Raw genomic sequence first — 17,416 nt, forward strand, 5'->3', positions numbered from 1 at the left:
CATTTGGATTATGCGTGTTTCTTAAAGAAATTTTTAGATTGATTGATTTTAATGTTAAAATTAGTATTATTTTGTAAAATACTATTATTAATTGTAGTTAAAGTAGAGAGAAATTTAATAAATAAAGGTATGGGATTGGGAAAAAACAATAAGTAAAAACTGTGACAATTATTTTAATAGGGAATGACAAATATTTAAGCGCACACATAAACAAATATTTTCTCTTTTTAAAAAAGGATCTACATTTGAGAATTATGAACGATATGAACACTTTTTTTCTAACACTCTATCTAACATTCATTTCCTATAGGAAGAAACTTATGTTGGTATCATACTTTAAAAATAGATCTCAAATAAATCAGTGAAACCGACATAGATTTCACTAAATAAGATAAGAATCTTGTTGATCATTGCTCTTGGGACATTAATTAAGGATTTCAAGAATAGAAGTTATCTTGAAAATATAAGTCACTACTTTTAATCAAGTAATTTTACATCATTTTTTTAGGGTAGTGTTAACTTGTGCCCTTAGGACACATGTTAAGAAACCTAAAAAAAAAAAATCTTTAATATTTTGTTCATTTGATTCATTAAAAAGTTAAAGATTAAATATAATGCACGCATTCCAATAAACTATTTTTATATTTGATTCATTAACTTGTGCTTTGAGGACACATGTTAACATTTCCCTTTTCTTTATGAAAAGGAAAATGAGTCTATTATTTTTATTATAATTTCTTTTTTGCAAATAAATCAGTTGTTTAATACACCCTCCGGTCACAAATATAAGCAAAAATTTACTTTTTAGGTTCATTCAATAAATGATGTATGTGGTCTATTTAATGGTCCACATACATCATTCATTGAATGAACCTAAAAAGTGAATTTTTGCTTATATTTGTGACCGGAGGGTGTACGTAGGAAATAATATATTTAGCATTTCTCGGTAAACATATGTCTTTTATTGTGTTAATTGAAAGATAATACTACCTCCGTCCCTAAATATAGGAGCCTTTTGCCAAAATTGCGGAGATTAAGAAAGTTGGTAGTAGTATTAAATTTGTATATAATTACTACTCCCTCCGTTTTTAAATATAAGCAAATTTTAACTTTTAGGTTCATTCAATTAATGATGTATGTGGTATATATTATAGATCACATACATCATTAATTGAATGAACCTAAAATTCAAAATTTGTTTATATTTAAAAACGGAGGGAGTATTGTTTTTACAATTTTATTCTTAAGAGAGAGAGTTAATTTATGTTTTCAATATAATATTTATTGTTGATTGAAGAAAAAAATGCAAAATAAATAAGGTTATGTTGGTAAAGAAATAATTAATGTACTTGGAAATATTAAAGGGGTCTTATAAAAAGGGACAAATTATTTTTTCAAAAGGGTCTTATAATTAGGGACGGAGGTAGTACATTGGATTTTGTGATTCTCCAGGATTTATTCTCGGGTTAAATGTGAATTTGATTGGCTTGGAAGATTATCGGGCTCATAGGATGACCCAAGCTATGAGTCACATTTATCATACTCCCTCCGGTCTCAAATGTAAGAAACTTTTCACTTTTTAGATTCATTCAATAAATGATGTATGTGGTCTATAATATAGACCACATACATCATTTATTGAATGAATCTAAAAAGTGAAAAGTTTCTTACATTTGAGACCGGAGGGAGTACGTATTAAAAAAACAGAAATACTCCCTCCGTTTCAAAATGAGTGTCGCTTTAGCCAAAAAAAATTGTTTCAAAATGAATGTCGCTTTCAGTTTCCAATGCAATAATAACTTTTTCTTTTCAATTATACCCTCCAATTAATATTCTGCACACTACTTCCAAAGTATTACTTTTAAAACTAACCAATAGTTAATAAGGATAATTTGGTAAAATAACCATTCTTTTTCTTTTAATCATTGCATTTCTTAATATGTGTGTAAACACCTAAAACGACACTCATTACGCAAGCTATGAGTCACATTTTTACTGACTGGACTAAAGTCAGTACTACCTCCGTCCCAATTTAATTGACACAATTTTGTTTTTGACACATATTATGAAAAATGTATAAATAAAGGGGAAAGTGGAATATATTGTATTGGAAATGATAAAAGTAGTATTATTTAGTGTTATATTGTATTGGGAATGATGAAAGTTGTATTGAAAATTGAAATGAGTCAGTTATTTTGAGACACTTTTTTTTTAAAATGAGTCAGTTATTCTGGGATGGAAGGAGTAACAGTTAATCTAAATCCAGCGCAAGCTATGATTTCATCATGCCTTTGCCTTTGCCGTGCTCTGTCGGAAAGATAGCAGTCTGCAAAGCAGTGACATGTAACCCCACCTCACCTGTTAATAATTATGGACAACTTGAGAAACATAAATATTATTGAACTGATGATTAAACTCTAGTAGTCACGTACGTTAGATTTGATATGATTTTGAATCTTTGTTGTATAAGGAAAAAGAAACAGGGTGGAGCTATTATTATTAATCATTCAAAAAATATATGTCCTTGAAAGCATTTGATATTGAACAAAAATGTAAAGTAAAATTTTTATTTTGAATTCGTGTACTATTTAACAATATTGAAATATTAAAAAATAATTTTTTTTATATCAAAGTTATCGTCAACGTCAGACTAGTGATAAACGGTCAATTCTTGGAGGTTAGAAGAACCATGCATTGCATGGATGATCTCGTGTTTCTCTGACACTGCCCCATTTTATACTTCTTCTAAAGCAGCTACAGTCAATATTACAACCCCATATGATTGATTTTACTCCAATTTTAGGGTGTGTTTGTTTCCAAAGAAAGAAGAAGGAAAGATTGTGATGGGAGGGAAAGATGATGGAAATGTCAACTTTCTCTAGTTTGGAACAACAACAAAAAGGCAAGGAAATAAAGTTGCAGATGGGACCCACGTGAAAATGCTTTCCGCGCATTTATGCAAGGAAAGTGAGGATGGAACATGTTGAATGAGGAAAAGACAAAAATACCCACAAAATCAATGTTTTTTTAAACGAAAGTAAAGATTTCCGTTGAATGAGGAAAAGACAAAAATACCCACAAAATCAATGTTTTTTTAAACTATTTTTCTGGCAAGCACAATAATTAGTAAGCCTTACCAAATTACCAATGTGCCATGCCGCCATCATAATTCATAAACGTTAGTTCTTTTTTATGTTTTTTTTGAGGAAGTTAGTTCTTTATTTCTACTAATGAGAGCATATTTCATATCTGGGTTATGTTAACTTATGCTCTAAGGGTACAAGTTAAGAAGTTAAAAAGGGAATTAAAAGATAACTTTTACATTGAAAAGATAAAATTTGAATGCATTGAATGCACACTTTCCAAAAAAAAAGTTTCTATATATAGTTTCTAAACTTGTGCCTGAAGGGCACAAGTTAACATTTCCCTTCATATTTTTATTTTAATGTAGTATTTTATCTTTGTATAGGGTTAGTTTTGTCACTTTAAAAAATATACATCTTTCTTTCTTTTCACTTTCACTCATACCAAACACTCAAACAATCATTCCACTTTCCATTCACTTTCCTCAGACTTTCTTTCCTTTAACAATCTTTCCTCCTACAATCTTTCCTTTCACTTTCTTTCGTGATATGATGATCGGTATGACCCACTCTATAAAAAAGGTAATCATAATTTCATTGCTTCATAGTTTTTACAAGGACAGAAACTCGCAGGTCTAAAAACGACATGCAGTTTCAGGTTATAGCCAATCTTTTTATGATTGTAAAATAAGTGATATGAAAAGGTTAAAAGAAATTAAATACTACATGCTAACAACCAATAAACTTGAATTTCTAGTTTTCAAGTCATTCTAATTCTCTATAGATCCTAAAAGAACAACAAAAGCGAAAGTTTTAATCTCCTTGCAATGAAATCTCAACCACACAAAACATGATAAGTGTTTTTCAATCCTATAATCTCACCTAAAAACAATCAACTTTTAACATCTAAGTTTTGCAAAAGCTATCTCCAATGATTTGTATAGAATCCTTTGATTTTGCCTTAAATCGAACATGCGGCATGCATGAAATGCTACTGAATTGCTTGTACGATCAGCGTTATACACGTATTGTGGTATAGATATGTGATGATGATGCGAACCTATCATGTAGCAGAATATTCTACATCATGACAATGCATATATGCTCATTTCTATAGCATTAGCATTGCTCATTTCTTTAATTTTAGATGTACATGGAAGGTTAGTTGGGATTTTTTTATTTTTAGACAAGTTTGCATTGCTATATCATTTTCAATCCTTTTCGCAACAAGTGTACTATTTTTAAATAAAAAAAAATCATCCCAAAATATTGTTCAAAAAAAAAATCATCCCAAACTATTGTTAAAGCACAAAGTTTTTCATCATTATGATTAATCTTCGTTGGATAATTTGTTGGACATAGCCACACAGGTACATTGTCCCTTCTAATTAACCAAATTTTCAACGTAAACATTTGTTTAAAAAACTCATATCTATTATCATTTGATAATTTCATATATAAATTAAACTATTTTTTATTTTTATTTTTTTAAATGTGTATATATATTAAATAAAAGTGAGACTCATTGTCCACTGTAGGACATATAGAGTTGACAATTGACATAAGCATTTTTGTTTTATTTGACTGACTCGGTGTATCTTTAGTAACCCTTTAGCACGCCTTGTGCTAATGGGATTGCTTGTTTTGTGGTTTATATATATTTCATTTTTTATTGTTAAAAAAAAAACAGAAATTATTGGGCCTTGATTTCATCAACGATTCCTTGATCTTCACTTATCAATTCTCACATGGGCATATATGTATGTCTTCCAACACAAGTCATTGACAAATATTCCAATTATTCTTATTATTTACATTTTTTAAATTCTTTAAATAGTTTTTATAAATAAGATATTAAATATGTCTTAACCTTTTATAAACTCATTCAAATACCCATAAAAAGAAATTCACTAAAATATTTTCTTTCTCATTAATTGTCATGTAAGATAACTATTTTCTATAATGGAACATAAACAAAAAAAAAATACTCCCTCCGGTCCTATTTATAAGAGAAATTTAGGTCAACAAAAGTTAATGTATCTAGTTAAAAATTCAGTCCAAATACATTAACTTTTGTTGACCTAACTTTCTCTTATAAATAGGACCGGATGGAGTATTAAATAATGTAGTAGTTGATAATACGTGACATCTCAGTAAAAAAAATTACATCAATTTTCTCAGCTATCCCTCCATGACTAATAAATTGGTTAATCTTTCCAGGAAGTATGAGTTAGTTTTATTTATATATAATTTTGCTTATATTTATCCTGAAGGGAGTAAAAAGAAAAACATAATTGACAAAAAGAAATGTAACACTGAAATTTGAAAACGAAAGATCAATAGAATCAAAGTTATATTAAAAAGATGATAATTATTTCAAAAAATACAGTAACATTAACGCCATTAAATATCAAAATAGGTGGGCTTGAAATTGGATAATGTTTCATATGTTTGATTGATTATTTAATTAATCAATTATGGATTGAAAATAATCAATTATTATAAGTTAATGTCATAATATAAAGTATGGTCTATTGTGTTGAACACTAATTAGTTGATGAATATGCGTGATTGAGCTATTCTTACTAAATGGACCGTGATGGGTTGGACCATTTAGATAAGCTCAATGAGAGGTCCCTGCCCTCAGCCGTTTAACTATTTAAACGTCATCCCATCAGACGGTTAAACACTCTGAACATTCTGGTGTTAAACGGAATGAAGGTAGTCATCCCTTTCATCCTTCTGGCAATTATCTTTCATCAACCTAATTCAAAGGTACACAATTCTTCTTCTTTCTTTATTATTGATAATATGTTGTAACTTGTATCTAATGATCTATGGCTAAACACTAACTTTTATCAATTGGTATTAGAGCCAAATAGATACATGTTATGGCTATTTGTTTATCCGTGAATCATATATTATTGAATCCGTGTATCATTCTTGTATTCATGTGATTCATCCTAATTGTTTATCGATCTTAAATTATAGAATGTTGATTTTATTATCACTTGATGATTAATACTAATGAATGAATCAACATACCCTTATATGATTCTATCTTCACGTGTAAGTTGCTGTGTATTTTTTTTTAAACCCTAATATATGGCTTTAATTCTCAATCCGAATTGCCAGAATTGTTTTTGGGTTTTATGCATAACATGTTATGTTGTTGTAAGCAACTGTATTTTCGTGTTCCAATTCTTCTCTGTTCTTGTTTGAAACAATTTACGCTGTTATCTCATTGAAAACTTTTTCTGTTCTAAATTGCCAAAAAAAACTCCAATTTTTTCAACCTCTGATTAGATCGATAATCCACTAAATTGATATGCGATTTCCCTTCTTCTCTCAATTTTGATCAAAAACGTACCTAAATCGTCGTGTTTAACCACGCATATCACCATATCAAATCGGGTCGCGACGCGGGTTAAAGACGGGTCGAAAACACCCGGTTTCTTTGCTTTCCGGGCGAAGAAGAACCAGATTTTTTTTTCTTTCAGTTAAAAATTAATAAATAAATAAAATAAATTGCTTAAACCCACACGCGTCAGGACTCAGGAGTGTTCCATACTCTAAATATTCCAATTCTTTGTATGCCATATATATTATACAGAATTTTGGCACATGTAGATATTTTATACATTATTACACTACAAGAAATCCTGCAATTAGCCAGGGGCGGATTCCTTGTGAAAATGCAAGAATCCCTGGGAAAAAGCCATTTGCCAGGGCTTTTGTGTGGAGCTGAATCAATGGCAAATGCGGTCCTAGCAAATTGCTAGGCCAGGGCTTTAGCTCCTGGCAAATCTGCGTGGGACAAAGTCCTGTCCCAACCCCTGTTCTTACTCCTGGCAAAAGCCCTGGCATATTTTCTGACTCAACAACCTGCAACCTGCTTTTCTGAAGCACTGCAGAGCTGACATATTGTCTAATCAGGTGCAGTCTGACCAAAACCAGACAGGAGTATTGCGAGGGGTATACCCCTGGCAAATTGCGTAGATATTTTTTTTGAGAAAATGGTATTTTATTGTTTTTAAAAAACGTTAATTTCATTAAAATAATTAAAATTAATTATTAAAATAAATGTAAAAACGATTTTAAATTGCTTTTTTTAAATCATTAAAAATAATTTAAAAAACATAATTAAATGTTTTTTTTTAAAGTAATTGCTTTAAAATAAAAATTAAAGTAATATCACCCATAAAATATTAAGTCAAACATTAATGAAATTAAAATTGTACGGAATAATATTATAGACCATAAGTAGCAAATAAGTAGCAATTGTACCGGGAAGCATAACAAACTTTTCCAAATATTACACACCATAGATAATAGAAGCAAAATAAAATAACATGCAAGGTCCAACTTCACTCCTCATCATCGCTGTCCGTCTCCTCGTCTCCTTGTTCGCCTCCATCTTCGCCATAACTCGGAAAAGGCTCTACATTGGGATCTGGAACTGACGATTGCTGACTTGAATTCCCAACCTCATGTGCTTGCCTAAACTGAGCTAGTTGCTCCTCACATTTCCAGCAACACATTCCAATTGGACCTAACATTTTCAGAAGCACATTCCAAATAATCATTCACTTAAAGGTTGTGTTTTTAAGGAGTAATGACAATATAGGAGTAATCAACCAAACAACACATTCCAATTGAATCTAAATTAGATCTCCATCTTTAACCACTTACTATCAATTTAGTCTCTAATATGTTTTCATAGACCTTAAAATATTCATATATAATTTCAAGAACTTATTTGAGATCATCTTACAAAATTACAGATTAATCCAATGGTTTACTTTCGTGTATTTCATATTACAGGTTCACCTGGAGAGGAATAAACACAATATCTAGAGAATAAAAAAGGACGTGTGGGCTTGTGTTATTGTGTACATGTTGTCTATTGCATGGTATAGTGCGTTATTGTGTACATATGGGCGTGAATTTGGCAACTGGACTATATAAACAATTGAACCAACCATTATTACTTTGTGCAATTATAAACATCACATTACGCAATAAGTGTGTGGTAGCTATAATATAGTTTACAACAAGGATTATAAGCCAATCCAAATAATTGTTCAACCTTTCCATGCAACCAACCATAACATTACACAGTAATTAGAAATATGATCACTAATGAGCAGAGGAAGTTTATGATTTACGCATCTGGCATCCTTCCTTATTGTTATATGGAAGTTAATCAATTTTCCACATCTTCTGCAACTACTTATAATAAAAATGAAAGTAACAGCACAATAAGGGTATTGCATGTTATTTACTCAGATCATAGAGTTGTACATAAACTCGGATTCAGAAAAATTTACACGGATTCAGAAACTTAATAAATTTGTAAAAAAACTTGTACATAGACTTGTACATAAACTTGTAAATTTACTCGGATTCAGAAAGAGGAAAAAAAATCAATTAGTAAAACCCTAAAAAATCAAAAATCCCCAAATCTTAATAAGCTGAAAAATCAATCCTTTACCACAAATAACTTTAACCCTACAAAATTAGTACATAAAACAATTATTAAAACAAAGGAATGAGTAAGATTGAACTCACTTGAGATGAATATTGACTCAGCAAGCAAACAAGATGAATGAGCAACACCTTCTGAAGGAGAAAACGAAAGGAAAGGCGTGAGAAAATGAAAGGAACAGAGGCGTGAGAACAGAGGCGTGAGGAACGAGCAAACCCTTATCGGCTTCAGCTGGAGAAACTAAAGGAACAGAGACGTGAGCTAAGAAGAAAACCTAAGGAGTGATACAAATGGGTTTTGGTTTGATAACTTTATGTGTTGGGGAGAAAGAAGAAAAGGCAAATATTTTTGTAAGTGTGGGTAAAAGGTACCAAGGTTAAAGCCAGGAGCTGCCCCTGGCTAAATGTATGACAGATTGTGCAGTCTGCTTTACAGAAATGGCAGCTTTTGTGCAGAGACATGCCAGGGGTTAAGCGGGGAAACGCCCCTGGCAAATTGTCATGCAAGTACAGACAGTCAGCTTTTCAGGAATTTGGTCAAATTTGCTTTTCTTTTTTCAGGCTTTTGCAGGGGTGTTGTCCCTTCTGCAGCAGCTTTACAATTTGCCAGGAGCTCTCCCTGGTATTGCTCCTGTCTAAGCCTGACAACACTCAGATTTTCTGCACCAATTCAAAATATATGTTCCCGCCTAAAATAAAGCCAGGGCTTATGTGAGGGCCACGCCCTGTGTAATTTGCCACCACTTTCCCCATGCTTTACTCCTGGCAAATTTCCCAGGGGTTTATGCTCCTGGCATAATTCCCTGGCTAATTGTAAGATTTCTTGTAGTGTTAATTGGGGATAAATTATATTTTTAAAATATCACATTCTCAAATTTTTGTGAAGATTTTTTTATTTTATACGACACTTATGAAAAATCCACTTATTTATAATTGCTTATTCTGTATTCATGAATAATTCAAAGATGACTATATTATAAGATATTCTCGTTAAGTCATCAAAAGTCATTGGCTATAAGCATAAGGATGAATGTCACACACTGCGAGGTAAGTCTGTGATTTAATTATTTTTATCCTCTTGTGACTTATCGTATATTATTTCACATATGAAAACATTTATCCATTCTTCTCTTTTGTTGTGCAATTATGATATCCTATGTAGAAGTGAAATCCTTTTTTTCAGAATATTCTAAATAGAGCTCTATAATTCTTATATATTTATTCTAAGAGTTCTTCTCTGGATAAAATAGAAAGCTAATTGACACACTTGTATTCTAAATAATAACTCTTGTTATTATACTATTTCATATAAATAAATTCTAAAGTCATATTTATGACGTGCTAATTTAAAATATTGTTAAGCATGTCTTTCTATTATTTGAATTTGAATATGACCGAAGTTGAGTACATTAAGTACTATTGTTTATGCATGATACTATTTTATCATATTCTCCTAAGCATAGACATTATTGATTTGTATAATTGTAATCTCACCTATCGTGGATACAATTATGCAAAGTTTTCTAAATAGATTAGCATTATATTGGTGACAGTCATACCCTATCGGTATGTTGTTATTAATATAATTGCTATTATTCAATGTACCTTAATTTTTATACTTATGTCAAATATAATTAGAGTACCCTATCAATATTAAATTTGAGACATAAGAATTGTACATTGTGATGATATAGTTCTTACTTATTATCCTTAAGATCTCGAATGGGATTACAATAAGTAAGTTACTCTATTAAAAGACATGTAGAAAACTATATAAATTTTGCAATCCAATATTATTCTGATTTTGAATTAAATTTCTACTTAAATGTTATTCTTGTATATATATAAATATTTTGGATTGCTACTATCCCTTTGTTATGTGAGTGACGGACATACCCTATCGGTGTGACGTTAATTAAACTATCATTATATATTCTCTATCAAGTGGGAGAATCCTTGCTATGTATTGTGTAACGTGATGGACATACCCTATCGGTATGACATTACTTAACATGATCATTATTTTGTGGGTAATAAAAATACCTTATTAGTTTAACTATCATTCTCACTAAGCGGAGAACATATAATTCTTCAACAAGCGAGGAAAATTCTACATGTCAATTAACTATATCTCATAAACAAATATATTTATTTGTTTCATAACTCTAAATATAAAATTATTGTAGAGACTTATATTGAGGATATTAATTATATTCTTATACACTTCCATATCCTTTTATATTACTGAAAACTTATTTTGTAAAAGCAATATGTCAAAATCCCAAAATTCTTAACAACTCCATTGAGAAAATTTTATTTATACCACTATTCTAAATAATTATAAATGGTATATTTGAGATATTTAAGTTTACCATTTTCACTATATTTTGACATATTTTATGCTATTGATATTCTTTAATATTTGCGGAAGTTTATGACTATATTCTCGCATATCCTCAATAATTATAAAATATAAGTCTTTTGTTTTTCCGCTGCGTGTAACCTAATCTTTTCTCAAATGTGTGTGATTATAATTGTAGCATTTGAGTTTTGAGTGAGTTATTAAAATTGTGAATAGAGTCTCATATCTTATTTTATAATACTAGAGACTTATCTCACTCATATGATGATAAACCTTTTATATAATCATCATACTCTGTCATATATAGGTTACTGTAATTATAAAATTCTTTGAAATTTTAATCGTGAAAATGAGATCTTGTGTTATAAAATTCTTAAATGAAAATTTACATTCTCCTTAATTCTAGATGCAGAATATGTGGTTAACTACAAAACTCAATTCTTGATAATATCTGCCGTTAATAAATTATATATTCACGAGATTTTATACTATCATTGAGTTACCACTTATGTTAATAATTCTGCTATACTCATATGTGCAAAATATGTGGTTGAGTTCATGAAACTCTGTTACTTAAAATTATATAACCACTTATGTTGATAATCTTGAACTAGTAATTAAGTATCCCACTGTTGAATGTTATATTATATTTCTATATATAAGTGATCACTAATGTGAATCCCACTTACTCTTGTTTATATATATGTGGGATCAGTGGGAGTGTGTACACAATACTATATTTTGAGCTCAAATGAGAAATCCCACTCTTGTTTATATATATATATATATATATATATATATATATATATATATATATATATATATATATATATATGTGAGATCAAGAGAAATGTGTACACAATATTATATACATATAATTTAAAATTCTCGTCATTGCTATATACTCTTGTGCACACTATAAAATATGGCTTAGTTTAAGAGACTTTAAACTTCAGTCTCATTCTATTATATTGAGATATTTATTAAAATTCTATCAATCTCAATAAGCATCATAATTGGATGCTTAAGTCAATTTTGTTGGAATATGCACAATAAATTCTTAGCATTCAAATATATATTGTGCTTCTCTTTTACCAACATTAATCCACATTTTATGAGGTCATAAATAATAAGTACAATGTATAATATCAATACTCCTATCGAGTATGATATTGTGTTCTTGTAGTACTTATAATCTGAGATAATCATAAATGTTCGTTCATTATTGACATTTTAGTGGCCACATTAATCCACATTTTATTTTCTTTAAACTAAGTGTCTATGTTGATCCATTTTGGAGATTCTTGAATTTCCTATTACATTATGGATTTTCATAGTCACAATTTTTCTAAAGCGTGGATTAATTGAATGTCGTAGAACATTTATTGATTTTGACTAAATGTAATTACTCTCTGTCCTCGTGAGCTTAGCTCAGTTGGTTTGGACAATGCATAAAATATGCAAGGTCCGGGGTTCAAATCTCGGCCACCACAAAAAAAAAAATGTAATTACTCTCTTTATAGGCTATCCCTATAAGTAATTACTATTCTTATACCTTTGTGGATATATGACTTTTATGGAATTGAAAACTCATTGGCAGAACCACTAACCACAGACTTATATAAATGAGTATTGTAACTCATAATGATTTGATTAAGTCTATGATATTTTGGGTTAGTGGGAGTTTGTTATAACATTTTAATGCTTGGGCCATTCTTTAATGACACACCCTTTTAATTTAAATGTGTCACTATAAATTCATCATTTGTTAGAAAAGTGAGTCTTTGATCTGTATGATTTGTTTTCCCTATCGGATTCAATTTCTGCAGCATTAAAGCTTACTTCTTTTTGAATGATTAGTGTTTTGACCATACATATAATTTTTAAATTTAAATTCTTTATGACAAGTGAAATTTTATATTCTTTTAGTAATTGAGTATTGTCATTCAAGTGGGAGATTGTTTGATTAATTATTTAATTAATCAATTATGGATTGACAATAATCAATTATTATAAGTTAATGTCATAATATAAAGTATGGTCTATTGTGTTAAACACTAATTAGTTGATGAATATGTGTGATTGGGCTATTCTTACTAAATGGACCGTGATGGGTTGAACCATTTAGATAAGATCAATGAGAGGTCCCTGCCCTCAGCCGTTTAACTATTTAAACGTCATCCCATCAGACGGTTAAACACTCTGAACATTCTGGTGTTAAACGGAATGAGGGTAGTCATCTCTTTCATCCTTCTGGCAATTATCTTTCATCAACCTAATTCAAAGGTACACAATTCTTCTTCTTTCTTTATTATTGATAATATGTTGTAACTTGTATCTAATGATCTATGGCTAAACACTAACTTTTATCATCATATAGCCTTGGTGGTTAGATATCTTAGTTCAGTTAATAAAGTGGAATATTTGAGTCTCATGCAACAAACCTATTTGCCATAAGTTGTTACCAAATCATTTCGCAATCTTTGATCAGGTGTTTGGAAGCTCATTTCGACCTAATTAGTGAGGTGTGTTCAAATAAAGGAGATTTGAATGACATGGTTACTAATATGGATGATAGTGTTCTTCCTAATCAAAGGAACACGGGTTTTAGTGGCTAGGTGTGTTATCATGATTGCATTTTCAATTTAAAAATTCTTTGGAAGTGTGGTTTTGCCTAATATTCGTGTTCAAATAAATTCATGCACTTTTGGTCTTCGTTTGATTATGTTGGCTGGTTGGATTTATAAAAATTTCGTGCTTTTTGAATTATTTGCATGTAGTTTAGATGGTTCTAGGGAGACTTCTCAGTTCATCACCATACTAATTTGCCATAATTTTTGCTGGTTGCTGATGTTTTTGATGTAACTTTTCCAAGAATAAAAACATGGTATAGAGAACAAGCTACTCCAAAATTTGCATGAATTATTGTTTTGAACCATCTTTTGCTTTGGTTTTTGGAATAATTATTAGCTTAATCAAGACCAATAAATAAATGACATGTATATTGTATTAGAGATAAGAGATGGTGCATAATCTACACGTAGCTTACCCATTTTGCTAGTTATGGTTATCTCCATCTTACTACAAAAGAACGACTCTTACCCAAAGCATTGATCCTATCAACTAATATTACTTGGCCCCAATGCACTTTAAAAATAAGTATATGAAAAACTATCAATTTAGTTTTAATTTATATGAAAAAACTATCAATGTAGAAAACCATTTTGAAATTCAAAAGGTTAAAACTATGTGTTGAATTTTTTTTATAAGAACGCATAAATGACAATTTATTTTATAAGGACTAAAAATAAAATCCGATATATTTATAATGATAAATGCTTGTTTAACTCTTATATTTATATAGTTTATGTAATTCTGTAAAAAAAATATATAGTTTATGTAATAAATTGGATAGAGTATAGTTCAAGAATTAAATTGAAAATGTATTATAATCATATGTTCACACTGAAATTTAATAGCGAAATTCACATTTAAAACTATTGAAGAGTGAAAAATTGTTGGTTTAAACATGTGTCTCATCATTCATATCAAGTATTAACTATTTACTATGTGATATTCTCTCCGTTTCAAAATCTAAGCAAAATTAATGTATTTGGTTCAAAATTTGTACTAAATACATAACTTGTTGACACATTTTTACTTACATTTTAAGACGGAGGAAATATATATATTAAGGAATAAAGTATATTCTCTTTAATTCTAAAACATACAAATATAACGAAAAATTAGATTCACCTTTCCCTTGGCTATTCTTAAATAGGGCATATAGGACTATTTGAGCACTGTTTATTTTCCGGTAAGGTCTCCACTTTCACTTTATATTGTCTTCCGTTGTTGTGCCGCTTGCTTTGCAACTTCCCCTGATTTTAATGGTTGTACAATAAGCTGATTGTATGCATGAGTCTGGATTGAGTTTTTGGATTTTGAACTTCTCCATTTATTTGGTGACCAGTGATTAGTTGCCTTTAATTTGATCAAGGAGAAAAGGATTGAACATTCTTATACTTTAGAGGACGAATTGACAAATTTCTTATATATGATTCTTTTTAATTTAAAGACTGGAGAGAAAAAATTCGTCCACTTGAGAATTTCATATTAGTTTTAATTTTTATTTTTCACTTATGGAATTTTCAACTAGATTAGATAGATATCATGGTCTTATGTGATGGACGTGTCACGTGTGTATGTGTTGGAAATCTAATTCAGGTTTCAATCAAAGCAAAATACGAGATTAGGCACTATCAGCAATGCTAATTTGAATAAAAGCAGCTTAGCTAGTTTGAATAAAAGCAGCTGTTTTAGATTGGCAATTTAAGCAAAAATTGCACCCTAAAGTGTTGCACTTAGGAAAACTTATACAACTAAGGTGGTCCTTCCACGTTGTATAACATCCACAAGCTTCACAAGGCAATTTATAAGGTACGTACACAATGTGCACATGGAAGCTAATCAGTTTAATAATCACAGAGATTCAGGACCATCGTTGTTTGATGGGGCTAAAAGGCTTTAAATTTATGTGGTCCAAAACTTCAAATCATTTATTATTCCTAACGGTTTTGATCAATACATCTTGAGGTGGATTTCACAAAAATGGAATGGACCATCATATATTTTTCCCTGATTTTTTAGACCTTTATTGTTTCTTTAAAATTCAATTGGTGGTTCTCAATTATTTTTCTGGTATACATAGATTGAATTGAATGGAGGCTGGAGAGAGTCAACATCAAGTTTTAGTCAACGAAAAGGTGACCCATCAACAATCCAAATTATGCGATTAGGGTAAAGATCAAATGATTGGTATTCCCTGGAATGTTTGTCAAGGAAAAATCACCAGCTTACACAAAACCACTGGATATTCTTCTTTGAAAGGAACACAACAAGATAGACATACGAAAATTGACAAAATGAAATTCTCACAAAACTTAATTAGTCGTGGTACATATCCTTGTACTTCTTTTTGGTTTATGCACGACTAAATAGGTGGAAGAGTTTTTTTTTAAAGAGAAATAGGTGGAACAGTTGTGCATACTTAATGCCGTATAATAACTACCAATTGTAAAAAAAAAAAAATTGTCATATAATGATTTGAATATGAGAAACCTAAAAAAAAACCAAATTTAATCTCTAACTTTTTTAAATGAGAAATATTTGTTTTTTTTATACAAAATGATAAATATTTGTTGTTAGCTACTATAATTATTTAAATAAAAAATATTAAAATTAAACGACAATGCCTCTCTTGCATGTATTGGATGAAACAGGTGTCACACTTGAAGGCTTCCGTAGAGAAATTCTAATATGGCCACATGACTAAAGAAATAGGGTGTGTAAGAATAGGGTGTGTTTGTTTCAAGTGTAGCAAATTTATTCCTAGGAATAACATTCCTTGAAATATAAAGATTGAAATTTTATTCCAAAGTATTTAGAAAAAAAATGTTTGGTTAACATTATAATATTCCAAGGAACCTTAAAAATAGGGAATATAATAGGTAGTTACACATAATTTTATTCTCATCTTCATGGGAACTTTATTCCCACCATTTTCTTTGGGAAAATTTTTCTATTTCCAGGAACATTTATACCCGGGAATAAAATTTAGTAAACTTGTAACAAACATAGGCATATGCATTTTTATGATTTTATTCCCAGGAATCTATAAATATAACTTGAAACAAACACACCCATAGTGTTTGGTCACACACACATGAAGAAGTATTTTTTAATAATAAAAAGGAAATTGATAAAAAAGATGATTGAGTATTTTGAGAAGAATCTTTTTATATGTGTGTCCAAACATTATTGATTTGGTCTTGTGACCACGGAAGAATACCTCTCAACAACCACATAGGTAATTTAAGTTTTGTAAAGTACACTCTTCAATTTATATCTCATTCTCCATGCTTTTTTTAAGGAATCTCATTCTCCATAAAAGATAAATCTGGACCCAACATAATATTTAAAAATTTGTGTAAAATATTTCAAGAGCATCTGAATAAGATTGTAAAAATCTTTTTCAACTTAATCCAATATTCTAGATTCGAATTTCACTTTAAAAATATTGTACAACTTTTCAATAAAAAAAAAATATAGTAATGTTAAATCTTGAGAGTTTTGTCGTCTATTGTAGTCATACTCATTCGAAGAGTTGTATGGTCTATTGTATTATACTCAGCTTCACCGGAAGAAAAACATGCAAGATAGTAACTGGAGGCACATGTTTAAACATGCTCACTGCAGTTCTTCAAATTATTATATGAATTAATAAACTGAGGTGAGGCTAATCTGGTGATGTAGAACAAGATGCCTGAAATATATGTTTCATTCGTGTTAATCAAAACAAGATGCACCTAAAAAAACTCTCCCACATCCACACTTATGTTTATACTTATGTTTATCCCTTCTCCACGATCAACCTGCCTGTTTGATTAAGGTGAAAAAAATGAAGGAAAAAAAAAATGCATAT

General features: G+C 30.0%; 1 long non-coding RNA gene across 1 annotated transcript; it reads right to left on the bottom strand.

The window, feature by feature from the left end:
• Window positions 1-7,307: 7,307 nt before the first annotated feature.
• Window positions 7,308-9,358, bottom strand: LOC146942671 (uncharacterized). Its single transcript, XR_015033562.1, has 2 exons — window positions 8,655-9,358; window positions 7,308-7,635 (listed from the first exon to the last, which is right to left on the bottom strand). It is a non-coding gene; the product is annotated as an uncharacterized LOC146942671 (long non-coding RNA).
• Between the last annotated feature and the right edge of the window lie 8,058 nt (window positions 9,359-17,416).

Source organism: Medicago sativa, chromosome 3 (genome assembly GCF_051527215.1).
Source record: "Medicago sativa cultivar Bolivia chromosome 3, Bolivia_mono, whole genome shotgun sequence".
NCBI lineage: Eukaryota > Viridiplantae > Streptophyta > Magnoliopsida > Fabales > Fabaceae > Medicago > Medicago sativa.